Source organism: Lactuca sativa, chromosome 4 (genome assembly GCF_002870075.4).
Source record: "Lactuca sativa cultivar Salinas chromosome 4, Lsat_Salinas_v11, whole genome shotgun sequence".
Lineage (NCBI taxonomy): Eukaryota > Viridiplantae > Streptophyta > Magnoliopsida > Asterales > Asteraceae > Lactuca > Lactuca sativa.
In genome coordinates, this window is record NC_056626.2 from 26,718,291 (window position 1) to 26,741,125 (window position 22,835).

The following is a 22,835-nucleotide window of genomic DNA, read 5'->3' on the forward strand; positions in this document are numbered from 1 at the left end:
CGATTGTCAACCCACACTTACTACTGTTAGCGATCTCACTGACCAATACCAAATCAATACCTTCCTTGGAATGACCTATAACTACTACTCTAAAATCTTTGGTATGCATATGGCATATAGCTCAATCACAAGAAGGCCACACAAGTTTGAAATAATCTTACCAATATCGATGCAATACCATAACAATAAAATCATAAATAGAAATTGATAGAAAAAGTGAAAGATACGCCCCTGCCACATCAGGGGCTGCTCGCGTCTCCTCTGAAATCAACCGGAACACCCTGCTCCTTGTCGTAGGAGCCTCTTCCTGTCCCTGACGGCCATCGGTGATCCTCAAAGTCGTAGGGGCAGGTGCTATCTCCTATCCTGCTGAAAGAAAACTCAGACACTGGGCCTTCTTGTTGCCCCGCTGACTGCAATGGAAACATATCAGATCTGATCCCTAGGTGGTGGTAGCAGTACAATCTCTAATAAAGTGACCGATCCGGCCGCACTTGAAACAACCCGAATCACCACCACTGCCGCTCCTACACGTACCCTTGTGCGTCCTGCCACACTTGCCACAACGGCTACGGTCCTAATGACCTCTTGATCTAGCATCTGATGTCTTGGGCCTCTTGCTTGAACCCGTAGATACCTGAATCTCATCTGGCTTCCTCTTCCTTTTTGACTCCAAGTCAATCTCTCTTTGTTTCTTTCTCTCTCTCTCTCTCTCTCTCTCCCCCCTCTCTCTCTCTCTGGTCGAGCGATCATGTCTTCTAGCGTCTTGCATCTGGATTGGCTCACAAACTGTCTGATATCGCTCCTCAACATCTTCGTGGTACCGAGCCTTCTTCATCTCCTCGTACGCCATATACTGCGGAACCAGAAGGGCTTTCTCTCTGAACTTGGCGGTGACCTCTACCACTATCTCTATAGTCTGTCGGAGGTCCTGGAACTCTCGTGCTAACTGTTGCACCTCAATCACTAGTGCAAACTCGACCTTGAATATGGCCGCAAAGTCACTCCATGTCATCGCGTCCAACATGACGTCATCCCTAATAGTATGTCCAACCTCCTCCCACCAATCACGCGCTCTGTCCTTCAGGAGACAGGAGGCGAGTCGGACCTTGTCATCCTGGGGACACCGGCTAGAACGAAAGGCATTGGCGACATCAGCCAACCATCTTCTGCTAGCGATGGGGTCCCTAGCCTCATGGTATTCTGGAGCTCCACAAGCTCTGAACTCTCGGAATGTCAATGTTCGCACCCCCATCATGGCCACCATCTCAGTACGGAAGGCTCCCAGCCTCTCATACAAAATCCAATATGCCCTCCTTGACCGTACCAAAGATCAAAGGAGTCTAGGCTAGAATACTACGCGTAATCTCAGTTGATATAAACTCTCTCATCTGCTCCCGAGCTGCTCGGCTCCTAAACCCGAGCCTGATCCCTCACCGGCGCCTAAATCACCCACTGTTATACCCTGTAGCGTCACCATTCTGCAACATAACATAACTATCATTAGAATACTCATCACTATCGAGGGATCACACACACTACAAGTTCCCTGGTCTTATCTCAGCCCTCTTTGACTCGAGTACAGATCCTATACTTTCAGTAGTACGGGCCCATACTGCCTTCCACATCTATCCGTACTTTCCTCAAGGATTGCCTCAACTCCACCATGTCCCTTACTACTACTACTACTGCTCCCAGCACCACCCTCATCCTAAGCTTGCCCTAGGGTAATCACCACCCCACTCTCCACCATTAGCAGCATAAGAAGTCCCTGCTATCTTTCCCTAACTATCTCGCGATACTATTACAAATCACTCAGACTAGAAAATTCTTCGAATGAGAGATCCTACTCTACAACAGTTGGACTCAAACAAGAGCTGTAAAATAGAGCTAGACCTAACCTTCTGAAATTATTTAGTCCTTACAATATGTAACTTAACATATTCGTTTACTAGTTAGTAAAAGACAATAAGAACTCCTAAAAGCAAAATGCAAGGAGCATTCGAGCATTGAGTGCACATAATCAAGCCTATACTTCTCAGGCTATCCCTGACTAATCTGTACTAGCATGCAGTTCTCATCAAGCTGATACACATATAACAGGCACATAAGGCATCCTTCCTAGATCCTTAGTCCTAATCTAGCATGCAATTCTCCTGAAGCTGATAATCATATCATATCATAAAATAAACTTGTATGGGTAATGTGGGAGTACTTACTTGAGCTCGGCTGATTGAATGCCCCACACCCTTTTCTCTTTTTCAAAATTCTTTTTGCTTTGTCTAAAACTCTTTTCTTTTTCTCATAACTTTTTATAAAAATGGTTTTTCTTTTGAAAATTTCTATACCAAGTCTTCAGTTTGATTTCAGACACACCTGAAAATGTGACCGAATCCATCAAACCAAGGCTCTGATACCAACTTGAAACATCCTAATTATACAATCCAAAATTTTCATTTTTTTAAAATCATTAACAAACCATAATTATCAAATCATTTATTTCATAACCATAAGTTGTTATCTCAAAACAGTGTATTAATACAAAAATGTTTATTTTATCAGAGTAAAACATCCCAGGCTAAACTTCTTGGTGTGTGCGATGCATTTATCCCGAGCTCTTCCCTCCATTACCGGAAGTACTTGAAAATAAAACTAAAAACCATAAGCATTAAGCTTAGTGAGTTCCCCAATCTACCACATACCATACACATAATCACGTACTGGGCCCCCGCCCGCTGCATCGGGACTATCCCGACATCATACTTGTTCCGACATCGGGCCTCGCCTGGCATTGAGCCCCGCACAGTATACATATCTGTCTCTTTTAGTCCCTACCTGTCTCTGGGCCTCCCCCGCTATATACATACAATCATATAAACATGTTAATACATAAAGAAACATACTCCACTGTAGTCCTGATCTAAGGCCTCGCCTAACTTGGGCCCTGTGACAACCCTCAAAATTCGATTCGGTTCTAGATTTGACTAAACTTAGTTGCACGTATAGGCACGAAACATACTAAACTAAGTAACTAAAAACTAAGTTATAACCTACTAGAAACTTGGAAACAATTAGAATCAATAGATAGTATACTTAGATTTCACATTGATATGTGAATTCTACAACTACTTAACTGCAGTGAATATCCATATTTAGGTCACTCTTTGACTCGAACACCTTTTCATGAATCATATACACACATCATGAACTTGACCTAGTGGTAAAAATTAGGTCAAAGTCTCATAGAAACTTAAGTCAAAGTTGAAGACTAGGACTAGTATACTTGATTCCTCAATTTCGCTTGAATCTCAGAATCACTACATAGAATGCCAATAAACCGATAAAAATAAATTACAAACATTATTTATAACTATAAAGGAGTTATAATCCCATAAGATAATTTGAAGTCTCAAATATTCAATTTATTTTGATATTCAAAGTTTATTAAACTCCAAAACCCTAAAAGCCCTAAAACCTAAATTTTATAAAGTTTAACATCAAGAATTTTATAAAAATAGTTATGAAACTTATAATATTATCTTAAAATAATTAAATTCAAGGAAATATAATCAAGGAAAATAAAAAAATTAAGTCATTAACATTTACCCTTAATTTATAAGTCAAAAATCAAGGTTTCATGAGCAAAAACTTGTTTAGGGTGTATATTTTATAAAAAGTTTGATATTTTTATAAAAGAATTGAAATTTTTTTATAAAGTTAAAAGGGAAGGAGGGCATAATACTCTCAAAATCGTCCACCCTTTTGCCAAGACACCTCCCCTCTTCCCAAAACACATATTCACTCCTTTCTCTCTCACACTCCACTTTCTCTCTCATTTTCTCTCATTTCTCTCTACCTTCACCACTCCATTTTCTCTCTTCCTCTCTCCAGGAACCACGAAAATTTCAAGAAAACAAGTCCAAGAACACTCATGACGCTTAAAATATTCATCATCTAGTGGTGTTCATTATGGTAGAACACGATTTCCTTTCATTTTCCTTCAAGTTTCATGGTTTTTCTTGCCTTTCCTTCTTCTTCTATGCCATTCTCTTAGAAAATTTGTGTGAATATTAATTCACTTCAGTTTTGATGATGATGTTGGTAGATTTTCACCAAAAACATCTAGCATGTTGCAAAATGGTGAAGATCCATGACCTAAACCTAAGTCAAAACCATGGAAATGCACTTTTCTACATGTTTTGGTGGAAAAACACCACATGCATCCAAAGTTTTCTTTCAAAAACGAATTTTGAACATTTCAAACTCATGAATCATCTTCAAACAAACATGCATGTGATGATCTTCAAGCTTAGATGCTAGATCATTAAAGTATGTTGTTAAAAGCTTTCAAATATGTTCATGAAGGATTTATTTCCAAATAAATATCTAAAACTCTATTTCTGACCAAATCCGATTTTTTCTAGATTTCCAACAACAAAATGAGATGTTCTACAAATTTTTAGAAAATAGTTCATTTTTCTAGAATTATTATAATTATTGCAATGAAATAGTGAAATAAATCATATAAAATACTTTCTGAGGTCTATAAATCCTAGGTAAATTTGTAAATGACCCGTATGCTAAATAAAGACTTATCATTAATTTTCGTCGATTTTGTTACTGTTTAGTGTGGTTTTGAATTTTCTTTTTTTTTTTAGTGCCAATAAATCATAAAATACTTTAGAGAATGTGAAAATGATATATAAAATTTTAGCAGTTTCTATAAGAGGTGTAAGACACATAAAAATATTTTCAGAATTTTTCATATTGCGTTCCTATTTTTCTCTGATTTTTGTATTTATAATGGACTAAAAACAGGAAAAGTAGTTTTACTCCTCCAAAATTCATGAAAATTTACCAAAAGACCTTAAAATATATTAGAACCCTAAATAAACATTTTATTTATTTTTATATTCATTATACTATTTTTCTCCAAATTTCTAAGATTAAATGACTTAAATCCACAAAATCGGATTCCAATAGATAAAGACCACCTTTGGGATATTTCCCAAATTATCTACACTGTAAATGAACTTTACAAAATTTTTGGTAATTTCTCTAACTATTTAATAATTATTCTTCAATTAATGATTATTTAAGAGGATTAAACAAAGAAAAATAGCAAAACTAATTGAAAAATATCTTTTATATTTTTGTCTGCTTCTATATATGTAATAACAGTTTTAAAAATTTTTTGGGCAGTTTTGGGATAATTTGTTCTATTTATTCCAATTTTTATTAGAATAAATGCACAAAAATCACAAAATTCGTTTAAACAGTTTATAAATCCATTTTTATATTTTTCCCAACTTAAGAATGTTTAATAAAAGTATTACAAAAAGTTTGGGTAATTTTGGAAACTTTTTTCTATTTATCCCCATTTTGATTAGAATAAATGCATAAAAATCATAAAATTGGGTTAAACAGTTTATAAACCCCTTTTTATATTTTTCCCAGCTTAAGTACGTGTAATGACATTATTATAAAAAGTTTGGGGTATTTTCTTAACTGATTTCTATTTTTCATGAATTTGTATCTATTTAGAGAATTAAATATATGAAAAATGGTTATACATATTCATAATCCATGAAATTTATCTAGAAGTCTTTTAGTACTTTTAGAACCAAAATCTGAAGTTTGGTCATTTTTAATTAACTTTTTAGTATTTTTCATGATTTTATGGTTATTCAAGAAACTAAAATCGTGAAAAATAGTCAGACAAATCAAAAATTTAAGAAAATTTATCTTGAGGTCTTGGACTTCAATTAAAACTGAAATGCAAACTTTGGGAAATTTTAGAACTAAATTGATTTAGTTTTTGAATATTTAATCATTGGAACACCTCTTAAAATGTTAAATATTAACGTTTCAATAAAGTGGAAATTTCCACTTAAATTGTTATATAACAATTGATTCATTGAAACTTAATTTTCACAGAAAAATGTTTGTAACTTATCAATATTAAATTTTGACACATTATGGGCATAATTGATGCCAGATCAAAATAGAAGAGAATGAGGATAAAAATAACTTGAATCTATGATGTATTGAAGATATGAATGAAGATCGTTACAATAGATTCACACACACTCTCTTCTTCTCTCTTGTTTCTCTCTCTAAAAGACCTTAGAATACACACACTTAAGCTCCTTGTCCGTACCCCCACATGCACTCCTCACCCTATATATATGAGACATGGGTCGTGAACAAGTTCACGACCGTAAACCTGTTCACAGCCTAAACTTATAAAACATTTCAGAAAAATACAATTGTCTAGAAAAGTAAAGTATAAACCATAATTTTGACCCAACAATCTCCCCCTTGGTTTATAGCTTTCTTTTCTTAATTAACCCAACAAGCTCCCCCTAAAAAGTAGCTGACTTTTCTTGTCAATCTTCATCGAGAGCTTGGCTTCAGCATTAATCTTCAAATTCTTCACAACTTCAGGATGAACTTGATGAATCTTCAACGAATGACCTTCATCATGAGCAGTTGGCCTTTTCCTCAAAATTTGACTTTAAACGCACATTAGGTGAGGAGGCATCTTGATAAGATTCTTGAAAGATAACGCTTTCAGTTTGAGAATCTTCAGAGAGAACATCTGAGAGAGCAAATCTTCTGGATCACATCAGCATGTACAAAGATAACAGCAAATTGATTGAGGAGGCTTCAATTCAATCTATCACATAAACTTCAACTACAGCTGCACCTTGCTTCTGGGGTTGAAAGATTGAATGTTGGGAGAATAATCTTCATTTCTTGCTCCTTCGAATGAGAATTCTTCGACACTCACGGATGAAGTCTTGGCTCAGAAAATCTCGATACAGTCTCCATGAGTCTCATCTACATCTGAATTCACTTTTCAAGACAAAACAAAACAAAAAGAAAACTTAGCACACAATATTTTTTGGATTTTTATATTTTCTGAAAAAATAAAATAGAAACAAAAATATTTTTGGATTTTCTAATTTTTCTGAACAAGAAATAACACTATTTTTGGATTTTTAATTTTCTGATTTTTGTTTGATTTTTGATTTTTTTTAATTATCCCCCTAAATTTGTGCATAGAGGAAAACTATGAACAAATTTAGGGGGAGAATTAAAAAAATTCAAAAATCAGAAAATTAAAAATCCAAGAATAGTGTTATTTTTTGTTCAGAAAAATCAGAAAATCCAAAAATATTTTTGTTTCTGTTTTATTTTTTCAGAAAATATAAAAATCCAAAAAATATTGTGTGATAAGTTTTCTTTTAGTTTTGTTTTGTCTTGAAAAGTGAATTCAGATGTAGATGAGACTCATGGAGACTGTATTGAGATTTTCTGAGCCAAGGCTTCATCCGTGAGCGTCGAAGAATTCTCATTCGAAGGAGCAAGAAATGAAGATTATTCTCCCAACATTCAATCTTTCAACCCCATAAGCAAGGTGAAGTTGTAGTTGATGTTTATGTGACAGATTGCATTGAAGCCTCCTCAATCAATTTGTTGTTATCTTTGTACCTGGTGATGTGATCCAGAAGATTTGTTCTCTCTGATGTTCTCTTTGAAGATTCTCAAACTAAAAATCTCTATCTTTCAAGAATATTATCAAGATGCCTCCTCACCTAATGTGCGTTTCGAGTCAAATTTAAAAGTCAAATCGAAAAGCTAAATTTGAAGATTTGAAGGTTAAACGAGAAAGTCAAAGTCAAAATTTTAAGTAAAAAAAATTAAAATTAAAAGTTGAAATTTGGAAGAAAATAGAATTTGAAATTAAAACAAATTTGAATTTTGGGCTAAAAGTGCAAAAAATGCGAAACTGGGTGCGAATGGGAGTGTTTTTGAATTAAATCCAGAGGGAATGTAACAATTCGTCTTGGTAGTTCAACTGGTAAGGTGCAGGGGAAAGGAGGAGGGTGATCCGGGTTCCATTCTTGGCAACCCCAAAATCAATTCCTATTTTTGCTGATGTTGCGTGCGAGGATGACTGCTAGCGAGGTACGAGACCAAGGTGCGAACCGGAAATGGTGCGGGACCGCAAACTCCGACCATACACCTGCGAGCCGTAAACTCCGACCGTAAACCCTTCGAAGGCCGTAAACACTGCTTCAGACCGCGAAAAAAACGACGTTTTTCACAATTTTTGCTCCAAAATTCGATCCAGAACTCGTTTTTATGAAAAACGTGAAGAATACCCCCCCCCCCCCCCTTAATTTTCAGAGACCTATCCAAAAACACAAAAATCCTTCAAAAATAAGATCAAATAAGCTCTCGATCTGACAAAAAGTGATTGATACAACCAAGCCCTGATACCACTTGTAAGTCCCCAATCTGCATGTGTATCAATCAGATCCGTTTGATGGTGCGGAATCCCAATCAAAAGGATGATGTCATATCAAAATAGAAGAGAATGAGAAGAAAAATAACTTGAATCTATGAAGTAATTAAGATATGAATGAAGATCCTTACCATAGATTCACACACACACACACACACTCTCTTACTCTCTCTTGTTTCTCTCTCTAAAACACCTTAGAATACACACACTTAAGCTCATTGTCCGTACCCCCACATGGAATCCTCACCCTATATATATGAGACATGGGTCGCGAACAGGTTTACGGCCGCAAACCTGTTCACGGCCGTAAACACAGCCGTAAACTCATAAAACATTTCAGAAAAATACAATTGCCTAGAAAAGAAAAGTATAAACCATAATTTTGACCCAACACTTATATATGAGCATAGCTTACCATCCATGAACTAACAGTCAGAGTGAAAGGACCATTCAAACGCTGCTACGAGCATGTCTGATAGACTTCAAGAATTATTGGGATACTCATTAACTATTCGAGGCTTTATATGGATGAAAGTTTCGATCATCAATATGTTAGGAAAAGGTTGGAGATATGCATTTGGACAAAAAGCACGTGAATGACACACTATGTACTGGGCCTTAAATAATACACAAAACCACTAAAAAGATCGTACAGATCAAGGATGGATTGAAGGTTGCACATGATTGTCGAAAGAGCTACGCTGCCATGAGACATAATCCTCTTAAATTCCAGGTTGGAGACAATTTTATGTTAAAGGTGTCACCGTGGAAGGTAATGATTCAGTTTGGTAAACCCCTGATACATAGGACCTTTTAAAATTCTTTCCAAAATTGGTCTTGTTGCTTATCGACTGAAGCTACCCCAAGAACTAAATAAAATGCATGATGTTTTTCGTGTCATGAACCTTAAAAAGTGTTTTTCTAGTGACACTCATATTATTCCTCTCGATTAAATCCAAGTGAACACGAAACTCCACTTTGTCTAAGAGCCGGTGAAGATTATGGATCAAAAGATCAAACGCTTGAAATAGAGCCATATTCTTTGTGAAGGTATGCTGCAACTCACAACGAGGACCAGAATTCACCTAGGAACACAAAGAGAAAATGAAGCAAAAGTACTCCCAACTATTTAATGATTTCTCATCTACAAGTTGAATTTTAAGATCAAATTCTTTTAACTAGGGGAGAATGTAACAAACGGTAAAATAGGTCAACATTCGTCGGTCAAACCATTGCGAACCCTCTAGTAATAGGTCCTATTGCTATAGTATTATTTACTTTTGAATGCAAATATAGTCATTATACCAAGAATTGCATTTGGATTACTCTTTTTGTCTCCAATTGGTGTCAAACACAAAAGAACAAAACACAATTCGCAAAAATAAGTACTATTTAGTGCGATAAAAATAAAATTTATGAATTAAGTATACTTGGGAATGATTAATGATCTAATTGGATAGAGTACATTCCCATGACTGAATAGATATGCAGAATGTCGAAAGCGGAGATCGTACAAAGAAGTTATGCCCTTTTTACGGCTGTAAATCAATATATAACTGATTTTCCCAGAAACGAACACCATACACTTCGTTAATATATCTACTCATTTCATAAACTGTTTTTGAACACATTTTTGAACTCAGGCAATAATCTATTATTTGAATATATATTCGGAATATTTTTAGCTTTAAATTGTAAAACTTCTTAAAAACAGTTGTAGCTAGAAAACTATAGAGTTACCGAACTGAAACTTTAAACACAATTTAAACATGGCATCGTCTATCATTTGAGAATTTAGTTTACATAATTGAACTCAGCACACTCGGGAAAATCATATGGCATATTCAGAAAATTTTATGAAGTCGGAATTTGATGCGTGTTTCCCGAGGTGACTGATGGCATTGTGGTATTGGAGAGACATTGGTTGTGTGAGATTTTGGCTATAAAATGTTTGCCAATTTGTGCCTAGGATCAACCCTATTCCCCCTCTCTACTCTCTCACTCTACCTCCATCTTTTCCTCTTCTTTCTTGGGATGTGTGCACCGGCGAGGAGACCAACCGCCGGAAAAACACGACTAATCCCTCCCTCCATCGTATCCAGCCTCGCAAACATCCATGTCCTCCTCTTATCCAACCATTTCCATTCCTAGTGAGTTCCAATCGATGAAACCAACTCCTCCCGTTGCAAAACAGCCGCAAGAAGGAACAATAGCCGACCACGCGATACCGCGACTGTCGAAGCTTCAGTGACCAAAAACTACTCTAAAAGGTCCTTTGGACTTGAAAAGTTGATTTTTGGGTTCCCAACAAGAATATCTACAAGCCTTACATGTCAGTTTGTCCAAAAATTCCCCCAATCAAAATTCAAAAAATCACAAAACGAGTCTTCGTTTTCCAAAACGAAAACTATACATGCTACAAGGTTGAGTTTTACGGTCCGTTTTATACTTTTGAAGCTTTCAGGGCTAGATACATGCATTAATTTTTTATTTACTTTCTCATTAACATTTACATTTATTTACATTCTCGTTTACATTTACATTTATTTATTTACGTTCTCGTTAACATTTACGTTTATATTTACATTTGTTTATGTTATCATTAACATTTACTTATATGTTTATGTTATTTACATTCTCGTTAATATTTACATTTTATGTTTGCTTTATAAAATATATGTATGTTTTGTTTTGGTTGATTTTACATTAGTTGAAATTTGGTTTTGGTCAAAATGCAGTCATTATATTACCTTATTTTTCTTAGAAAACTTTGATATAATTTTTGGAACGCCAAAGTCTGATAAACTTTATAACTTGAGTTCTAAGACTCAGGGCACACTTTTAAACGATTTGAACAAATAATAGTCTAATAGACTTTTAACTAAAGTATAGGACTTAAATGCACGCCATACTTTTAGATCTATTAAACTCGGGATTTCCTATATGGATGTACTCTTCATCAACTAAGAACAATAATATTTAGTAAAGCCCTCTATGTTATAATCGTTAATCCATAAAGAGCATGAAACTTTTGGTATAGATCTATACGGGTTGGCAGCCCTGCTTGTCAACCCCTTTGTAGTGCCTTTTTAGAGGCTTTCTCGTCCATAGTTTGGTTATAGGCTCATTATAGACCTGGAATTCACTCTAAAAGTACATGTATAGAACTGAAATAATATTTATACATAGTTTGGATACTCATACGAGATGAATTAAGACTGTATGTAGTAGTAGTGTTTTGCTCAAATGGATAAGTGCCGTATATTAATTAAGTAAAATAATACTTAATAAACGTTCCAACACAACTTTTTATTGTTTATAAACTTATACTTGATAAGTTATTTACGTAAACAACACTCTTACTCATTTCAGATTACAAGTGTGTAAAGAAAAGTACTTTTATTTTATATAATATTCAAATATATTTATATAAAACACACTTTGGGTATAAAAGTATGGAGAGTCAAAACATATGAAACTCACCAACAATTTTTGTTGACATATTTTAAACGCATGTATTCTCAGGAACTTAGGATGTGGAGTATACGTCTAGTGTATCGTGGAAAAATCTATTTCCTTGTATTTTTTGTTGGGCGTTTTGTTCATACCTCTTATTTATGTTGAATTACGTTTTGCAGAACTTGTTCTGTAAGATCGCACTTTCAGAGTTCCAAACTATGTAATCCTTGTACTAAGATTTATGGAAGTATCTATATCATCATACATACTTATAAAGCTAGCATTTTTTCTTGAATATCAAGCATTTGAAACCCCCATAAAAAATTTCCAACGCTTCATGCATTTGAAACCCCCACACCCTTTCATATTCAAAGTAATTAATCACACATAATCCTATTCCAAGAAAATCACACACTCTATAAGTTCAACACCTCATGCATTTCAAACCCCCACACCCTTTCACCTTCATTATATATGTAGTTATATTAGTACATTTTTCTTACAAAAAGTCGTCATTTGGTTGAAGATATTATGATTCAAAAGTTTTCATATTGTTAAAGCATTCACGATCAAAATATGATGATTCGCATCAATGGTAATTGTTATATGATTTTTTTCTTTCAACCAAAACAAATGAAACTTTTTTATTCTTTCTTTATATTCAATTCCTCATTTGACCTTTATATGTGATTTGTATGTATTACTCAATCTTGAATGTGACTCTCCAAACATCAATGTTTTGCTTGGAATATCTTTCTCATTCTTCTTTTTCAAGAAAAGCATTTTGATTGTCGGTTAGTGAAGAATTGTCATCAAGTTTTTATGGTTGAATGGTGTTCAATAAAGAAAGAAGATTCAGAAAACGGATGTAGGTTTTTTTTAGCAAAGTAGACGAATGTTAGTTTTTTCATTTGATTTAAATGTATATTTTTGTAACATTTTTATTTATATATTCAACCACCCAATGTTCTTATTTATTTGATTGTAGTTTTTCTGTTTTGATTATGTTTATTTTCTATTATTTTTTTTGTTGGGTTATCCTACACAGCATATTTACAAGACAATATTTAAAAGATATCATAACTTTTAACATTTGATATGTAATTATGATGACTTATCATGATATCTTATTCATATGAAAGTAATTATCCATATTAGTACGACAAGAATTACATATGACATTTACGAAAATATATATTATATGTGATTTGTTTAACATATATATGCACCTATGTATGTTATAAATTTATAGTTAAATATCTCTATATTTAATAATTGAAGGGATTAAAATGATGCATCAAAACCAATTATTTAGACGAATATAATAATAATAATAATAATAATAATAATAATAATAATAATAATAATACACATTTTCAAGTACTGTATTCATTTGAAACTCACACTAAACTCAAGAGTTTTCTAATTTATGTATATTTATTAGTTACAACTCAAGAGCTTTTAACTTATGATTGTTAATTAGTAATCACTAATAACTTTTTATTTTCCTTTCTTTTATAAGGTTGTAAAGTTTTGCTCATTAAAAACATTAATGTATTTGAAGAGATTTGTGATTTGAATATGAAAAGTCAATATAAATGTTATAAAAATGTTTTAGTGTTTTTATGTTATTAAATGTTGTTGTGTTTATTTTTCATATTTTTTATTATTCCTTGTATATATATCATTTTTAATACAAATGTTATAATAGATGTTTTTGTATTTTTATGTTACTAAAAGTTGTAGTTCATATTTTTATTCATACATTTTGTTACCCGTTATATATAGATTATCATACGTTTGATATATAATTTACACAATTTTAAATGAATTATAAAATTATCAAATGATTGTATATATCACAATGACTTAAAAATTAAAGTTATAATCATCATATCATACTATATTATAAGGGAAACATTTTTTCTTTCACCACGTTCATTTGAAACTCCCAAATTTTCATATTTCCATACAATATACTTAATTTATTAACTTAAATATGCTTTTAGTTATAAACTTTATCATAAATGGAAGAATTTGTGACTTATCAATATGATATACTTAATTTGCCAACTTCAATATATAGTTAAATAAATAGCCTATATTAATATATCAAATAAGCTTAAAAATTTAGTGTAAAATTTAAACCTAAAGTAAAATATCAAATAATATTTAAAAATATTCAATATATATTTTTTAACATAGTTAAAAGGAAAACATTAAATGTAATAATAATAAAAGAGCCTAAATTGATGAATCGAATTAACTAAAAGGTGTTTGAAAACTATATTCTAACAATATATTTTTAACTTGCGCCACGCAACGCGCGAGAATTCGTCTAGTATATTATAAAGCTAGCATTATTCCTTTCACCACATTTATTTGAAACTCTCATGCATTATTCCTTTCACCACATTCATTTGAAACCCCTATGACTTTTCAGTTTCTTCCTAATAATGGTTATAAGTTGGTTAATAAGATTAAATAAATATCAAACCTAAAGTGTAATCATATATAAATTAAATTTCAATATAAAAAGAATATCTTTACTTCTACTTATAAAGTTATGTTTTTTTTTTAACTTTTAACATATTATACTTAATTTATTAAATTAAGATGTTTTTATATGTAAACCATTATCAATTAAGCTACAACTTTTGAATAGTTTGGACAAAATATTTAAATTGTTAATTTAAATATAATTTTACAGTGTCGACTTAAATATAAATTTCAGTTCTACTTAAAAAACCCAATGAATATTTTGTGAATGGTTAAAAGTGATAAATTATAGTGCTAAATGCAAAAACTGAATTATAATTTCAATTTAACTGAAATATTTGCTAAAAATATTTATATAATTGTTAAAAGTTTTCAATTAAGTAGCTTAAAATAACTTACAATAACAATAGTTAAATTTAACTCTATAAATGATTATATTGTTACCTTTAAAATAAAAAAAACAATGTTTGATGTTTTAAATAATTATAATGATAGAAATTAAAACATTAAACAATTTTTTTTTAAAAATCCATTAACAATAACAACAACTATAAATAACATTAAACAATATATTATATTTAACTTTATTAATGAGTAACTCGCGGGTAGAAATCATTCAAATGGTTGAGATTATACAGTTATAATAGATGTATATATTATCATATAATTCAAAATAATCAATATATTATATCAATTTACTATACAAATTATTATATCAAATTTAACAACAACGTTTTTGTTATATTTAAAGAAAACATATACTTATAAAGATTTCAACTATATAGGTATTTCTACGCAACGCGCGGGCATTCGCCTAGTGGAATATATTTATAAGTTTTTGCACTTCCGCCGCCTGTTGGGGGTGTGACAAAAATCACAAGAGATAAGGCTTGTGAATTTTCGTCCCATGCTAGATAGAAGGAAGGATACTTGAATTTTAGATAAAATAGAGTATTTAAATACTATCTTTGTCTAGTTTGCAATTCAAATCAACTTTCTTTCCAAGCAACCAGAAATTATAAATACCCCTCTTTGACAACTCATTATTTTCATCTCACTCTCCTGTGCTTGACAGACTGAGAGTTTCTCTTCTCTCTTGATTAATTCCTTAGTTGATATTTATTATTCTAAGGGTTAATCTTCTTTAATATAATCGTTTGGAATGGCTGGGTGCAAACCATTAGAGGTAATATACTTTTGTTACTCTTCCTCGGCTTGGAGATTTTGAAATCATCATTAAAGGTTCTTTAAGAAAATTGGTTTTGCTAAATGTTAGTATTTCTTGATTCCTATTGTAGTTGTTCTTATTATTTAGGTTAAAGATCCTTGTAGGTTTTAATTGTTTTCTTGGCTTAGACTAATATACATGTTTCTATTCCTATATGATAATCTAGTGAAGTATACAGAAAACCTATCAGATCCTTCCTTTGTCCCAACACCACGCCTACCTCATGATCTCTAGCATCACACATGATCTCAAAAGGAAAATCCATATCCTGTGATTGAAGCATTGGTGCAGTACTCAACAACTCCTTCCATTAGTTAAAAGATTGCTTGCAAGCTTTGGAAAAATTGAATTCAACATCTTTTTGCACCAACTCGCACATCAGGTGGACAATCATTAAGAATTCCTTGATAAATCTCCGATAATAACCTGTATGACCAAGAAAAGAGTTGTAACACATGGTTTTCCATTTAATTATTTAAAGAGGGATATAAATATTATAATAACTAAATACATATATAAATAGTGATCAATTAGCATTTTGATTAATGAAAAAGGGTATTTATAATAATAATAATAATAATAATAATAATAATAATAATAATAATAATAATAAATAAAATCAATAAGGTGTATTAAAAATTAATGAAGAACATTTAAGTGAAGAGATTAAATTGTAGTTAAGGAAAACTTGTATTGAATAGAAATACATGATTGGGGGTGTAATGTGTGCATGGTTGAAATTCAAGGGGCTAAAATACTATTTATGAAAATTTGGTGATATGTTGCCCCATACACCTGACAACCTGCAGGCCTTCCTCCTTCTTTTTTGAACTTGCATTGTATTCTCCATACAGAGACAAGTTAAGGCCCTCTTTTATCCGTTGAATAAAAATCAAATCGTCACGGTGAAGATTTAGGGCATGTTTGGCAAAAGTAGTTGTTAGTTGGAAGCATTTAGCGCGTAGCGGGTAGCATGTAGTTGGTAGCGAGAAGTTGTAGCTTTTATTTGTTATATGAGTGTTTTGAAAAAGTAGCTGGAAGCTTTTGAAATATATAAAATTACATAAAAGGACAATTGATTATAAATAAATAAATATACAATTATATTTTTAAGGGTAATTATGGAAATTGATTTCAAAAGCTTAGTAGCGTTTTGTTAAACGCTACATGAAGTAGATTTTAGGTTTGGAACGTTTTGTTTAAAATAAAAGCTAAAAGCTAGTACTGTCAAACGAAGCTTTTTGCTTAAACTAGAGTGTTTTGTCAAAAGCTAAAAGCTAGAAGCTCCCAAAAGCTTTGTGCCAAACACGCCCTTAGTGTGAAATGTGTTTTACGTCTGGATGCTAGAGAGAAATTTAAAGAGCGAAAGGAAAGAGAGAGAGAGAGAGAGAGAGAGAGGGAGAGAGAATAGAGAAATGGTAGAAGGTTAGGGAAAGAAAAGATCTTTGGTGAATCCGTGTATGTCGAGAAAGGAAGAAGATGGAGATGTTATGTTTTTCCGACAAGCAATAGTTCACCTCCGACGACCACAAAGGTCACATTCTAATGGTGGGGTAAGGTACGGATGCATGTATGGTGTTCTTAAGAGTCTAGGTGATTGTAAAGATACACCATTTATCCTTCCTATTAATTTAATGAAGGGATAATGACACAAATGCCCTACGAACTTTCTAGGGTTTACCCGTTGAGTCCCTAAAGTTTTTGTCGGACTTTATGGGTCCCTAAACTAGGATATGACCTGCTCTTTTAGTCTCTGTCAACCTGTAATAGTCCGTTCAGTGACCTTTTAGACTAAAAAAAACGGACATTGTGCCCCTATAAAGCCAAAAAATATGGTTGGGGATCAATTCGTACAATAAAAAACTCTCATTTTCTTCTAAAACCGGTTCACACTCAATTCCTATTGATCCGCGAACTTATTTTTTTTGGCTTTATAGGGGCACAATGTGAATTTTTTTGGACTAAAAAGGTCACTAAACCGGCTATTACAAGTTGACAGAGACTAAAAGATCAGGTCATTTCCTAGTTTAGGGACCCATAAAGCTCGATAAAAACTTTAAGGACTCAACCGCTAAACCCTATAAAGTTCGTCAGGCAATTGTGTCATTCACCCTTTAATGAATGTATGGTTATGTGAATCAAATCTGGATTATGTAAACCATTGATGTGCTTGGGGAAAGTTTGAGGTACCATGAAATGCTAATGGATTTTTGAGAAAAAGGGGCTGCAATATGTGGGTGTATGTGTGGGTGTCTGAACCCTAGCTTATTCATATATTTTCTGGTGAGATCTTGTAGCTCCGACAACCAAAGAGCATCAGAAGCATTAATTAGAGGTTTGTTGTGGAGGAGCATAACCCCGTTGGTACTCATGTAGGTTGTTTCCGGCGAGCTTATAAGCCGTGAATAGGTTCTGAATACCCGATGAATTCGTGAGGGAGGTTCCCAGTGAAACCTCAGTTTGTTTTCTACACTCGAGGAAGAGAGATTGAGGCATTTGTGTCATGGCTCTGGCTAAGAAACGCAAAGATGAAATCAAATGTGAAACTCTATTTTTCGGGTATTCCTTCTCCGACAAAGATGAGGTTCAACCCATTGCATTTTTAGTAAGATGGTACAGGTGCGTCTTCCAGTTTAAACCCCAATTGGATTGGTCATCGTTTTAGCATTTGAAGTTGGTGTCGGGGCTAGTTCTTCATTGATGGAGAAGGGCGTCACTCGCACGAAATGGATGCATCAGTGCATGGCCGACTTTATGTTCAACTAAACAAAGTTAGGGCTTAGGGCCGCACTTTTAAGGGGCCTATTTAACCCAAATTCCAAGTCCATATTCCACAAAAAATTGATGAATAGAGGCACCCCTCAAAACACAAAATTATGTCTGTGTGTCTTCATTCAAGCGATTAAGAAGTAGCAACATCCACGATTAAACTTCCGCTCGTGTCTTCTTCTTCTCCATTCTTGTACTATGAAATCTTAATAACGATTCTAGGATTCTTCTTCTTTCTTCTACGATTCTTCTTCTCTGCCTTCTGTTCTTCTTGTTATCGTTCCATTGCCAGCTTCTTCCTTCTCCATTGAAGGCTGTTACAACACACTAAGACGCAAAAACGGTAATATATGTGCAATTTTTTCACTTTCGGTTCTTATTTTTCCATTAAAGGCTCTAAAAAACGATCAATGATGTCATATGATATTCTGATGTAGTGATAATCTCATTAGGTTTAATACTTTTCAGTTTTCTACTTTTTTATTCCATTGTTAATTGCTTACAACATATTACAAATATACAATAAGTGAATCGAGTTGGAAGGAATTTGTTTTCAGTTTTTCAGATATGAGTTTTCCATTATCATAGATGCGGTATAATTCTAAATACTTAATCCATATCTTATATACTTATAATTTTTGTCTTGGTGATTGGTGATTGTTCATTGTTATTGTTAATCAAATAATTAATAATCGTGTCAAAAAGAAAATACGAAATCAGGGGCTTCAAAAAGGAAAATTAATTTTATGTCTTAAATATATTCACAAAAAAATATACATAAGTTTTTTATAACTCCGCCATTTATAAACTTTTTAGTTTATTATTGTCGGTCCCAAGCCAAGATAAAAGAGAAGGGTTTAATTTATAAAGTTAAGTATAGTTATGCCAAAGGGCCCCAAATTTTTGGTCGCTTAGAGCCTCCAAATTGGTTGAGCCGCCCCTGCATCAATGACTAGTGAAGTCAACCTGGACTGGTGCGTTGGGGATGGAGGCTGCAAGTAATTTTCCTTTGTCTCTAATTTGTTCTCGAATTAGGTTAGATTTAACTGTTCCGTTGATTTTATAAATAAACCCTTTGTGGGCTAATAAATTGGATTGGGTTGATGAACACGACAAATATTGCAGCCCCTTTATGGGCTAATAACTCGGATCATGTCAATTTCGTGTCGAATTTTAAACACGAATACGACACGACACGACATCGTGTTTTTTACACTTAACACGAACACGACACGAACACAAATTCGAATTTCAGTTTCGTCCCAATTTCGTTTCGTTTCATGTATTTTTGTCGTGTCGTGTCAACAATTATCACCCCTAATATTTATACATATATACCTACTAAATACGTCTTTATACACCATTTGTATAAATAAATACATAAAAGAAACGTCTTCATATGTAAAAAAACATTATTTTTATATATAAACATGTTTTTAAAATGATATATACGTTTTTAAAATGTATAACTACATAAAAGGATACATTTTTATACGTATAAATATGCGCATGTATAAACATGTATATATATCTTTACAAACTTATTTATACATTACGAAGTGTTTTATACATTTTTAAAGGTATAATATTTTTATATGAATAAATAACATTTTATACAATTATATATATATATATATATATATATATATATATATATATATATATATAATCGTTATACATATATAATAATAATAATAATAATAATAATGAAAATGAAAATAATAGTAATGTTTATTATTTTATTGTTTCAGCAACGTAGATATTATAAACATTAACTTAGGAGATAGAAAACAAAAGTCTTTTTAGCTTGGTGGTTAAGCTTCTCCCAAAGGTAATTGGAGACCAGGGTTCGAATCTTCCCGTCTCCATTTCGTTGTATTCTTTTTCTCTTGCTGACTATAAGTCAACAATGCTGCTGACGTGGCAGCTCAGTCAGCAACGTTGCTGACGTGGCACCTCCGACTCAATGGGGTGGCCGACATTTGAAGGTAAAATTAGGATAGGGGGTAAATATGAACCAATTTTCCGGTATGTTGGGACATTAACGAACCAAAAAACAGACTTTGGACATAACCAACTATTTTTTTTATAAAATTAGGGGCTTTTATAACAAAAACCCTAAATATAATAACAACTGAGTAACATTAGGTGAAAATGATTAAATATAATGTACTTGATCAGTTGGTTAATTATCAATTATGTGCCTTATTTAAGGGTTAGATTAATGTTGACGATTAAGAATGAGATAGGCTAAACTTGAAAATTTAGGCACATAATCAAGTGTGGACCGATTGTTATTAAGGAAATAACAATGAATAAGAGAGATAGTATGAAGTATTACTAAGTGATATTTGAGATATCAACTAAATAGATATTAATGATATGGGATGTAGGTGTTCAGGGAGAGGGACAACCATCTTTACCACTCTGGTGGTTTTAATATGAGTTTCCTATCCGGGTGAGTCTTCTCACTATACTTGTGTGTCGAAGGCACCAATGTCAGCCAAGTAGGTTATGTATGTAAGATGATCGTTCTCTTCATGACTCTTGAATGTGTTTGTATGTATACCTAGAGGGGCATGATGAATATGTTGTGTAGGGCCCACCACATGTTATTGACAGATTTGTACCAGGCGGGGCACAATGTATGCATGGTATGTGGAGAACTCACTAAGATTTGTGCGTACAGTTTCATGTTTATGGTTTCAGGTACTTTTGGTTCCAATGGGAATGGCTCGACATGATTGTACCGCATCTACCAATGTTCCGCATGATTTGATTTGTTTTGTACTCTGATAATTATACGGCATTTTTGTACTCTGATGGGATTTCTAAATTGATTGAACGGTTGTTTTTCATTAATTTAAAAAAAATCCACTTAGAATTTTTAGGACGTTACAAGTTAGTATTAAAGCCTTGGTATGAGGGATTCAGACACACACTCGGGTGTGTCTGAACTCAAACTGGAGAGTTGGTAAACTTTTCGAAAGAAAATAAGTTTTTAAAAAGATGCGTATTAAGAAAAAGGGTGTGATGCGTACACTCAGTCGAGCTCAGGTAAGTGATTCCTAGAATTCCCATACGTGTTGATATGTTATACGTTATGAGATTGCATGCTAGACTAGGGCTAAGGATCTGCTTAGGATTGCAAGGTAGAATACTAGGAGAGATGCCTTTACGTGCTTGTTGGTTGACCCTTTAGAACTGCATGTTGGGATTGATATCTGATGATCGGATAGAATGGGTTGATTAGTTATTGCATTGGTTTAGATTACTCGAAGCTCGAATGTTGCTTGCTTTGTGATTTGTGGGACTTATATTGATGTGAGATAGCCATTAATTGGATTTGTTAAGTTACATGCCGCAAAGGTTAAATAATCTCAGAATGATTGATTTGGCCCTATTGCGCAACTCTTGTCTAAGTCCAGCCGTTGTATGGCAGAGACTTTTAGTCGAAGGATAATTTATGCTTTTTTCATGTAATTGTAGCTGGAATTAGTAGAGGTTCTTCAGCAGTTGATGGTAGGGTGGCATGAGGAATCCTAGGAGAGCCTAGGAAGTATTTTAGTGTGATTGGTACGTTGTTTAGCGGATACTAGGAGTATCGGTATAAGCATGTATCTTAGAGGATTCATGATATTCTTGAGGAGGGTACGAATGGGTGTGGAAGGTAGTATTAGGTATGTACCACTGAAAGAATAGGATCCGTACTCGAATCAAGGAAATCTCACAAATATTCTATGAAACATGTGGAATGAGGACTCATTGGGTATGTTCTGATCACTCATGGAGGAGGTTCTTCTTCTGGCTCAAATGCAGGCTCTGGGCTGAGCCGATTGATGAGATATTTCATGAGTTCATTATGTTTGTGAATACTCTTGGTATTTTGGATGCGACTCCTATGATGTTGGTATAATCAAGGGGGGGTCATGGAGCTTTTGGATGAGCATCTCGGGGCTTTTCGAGCCGAGATTGCGATAGGAAAGTTGGGGTCGATGGTCGTAACAACCATGACTTGGGATGATTTCGTAGGGAGGTTTAGGGTGGAGTTGCACCGGCCATTGAGGTGCAACAGTTGGAGAGGGAATTTCAGGACCTTCGCTAGATGACAGAGACCGTGGTGGAGATCACCGCCAAGTTCAGGGAAGAGGTTTTTACTAGTTCTGTAGTATGCAGGGGATGAGGATATGAGAAAGACAAGGTACCATGATATGCTGCGATATGATATTTGTGAGTTGGTGAGCCTATCGAGCTGCAACACTTTGGAGGATATGATTGCTAGACCTGTGGAGCGGTAGGTTGAGCTGTAACTTCGGATAAAGCTTAGGCCATAGTAGATCCAGACCGCAATGGGCTAGGCAAAGAGGCCCAAGACTCAGAATTTGCTATCGGGAGGCCATTCGGACTTGTGGCCATTGTGACAAGTATGGAAGGACTCACGAGAGGAGCTACTTTGAGAAAGGGAGAGGTTGCTTTAGTTGCGGTCGGCCTGGTCATTTTAGCAGGGGTTGTCCTCGAGCATCGAATCTGGTTTATTTTCATTAATACTAGGTGTGCTACAAGAAG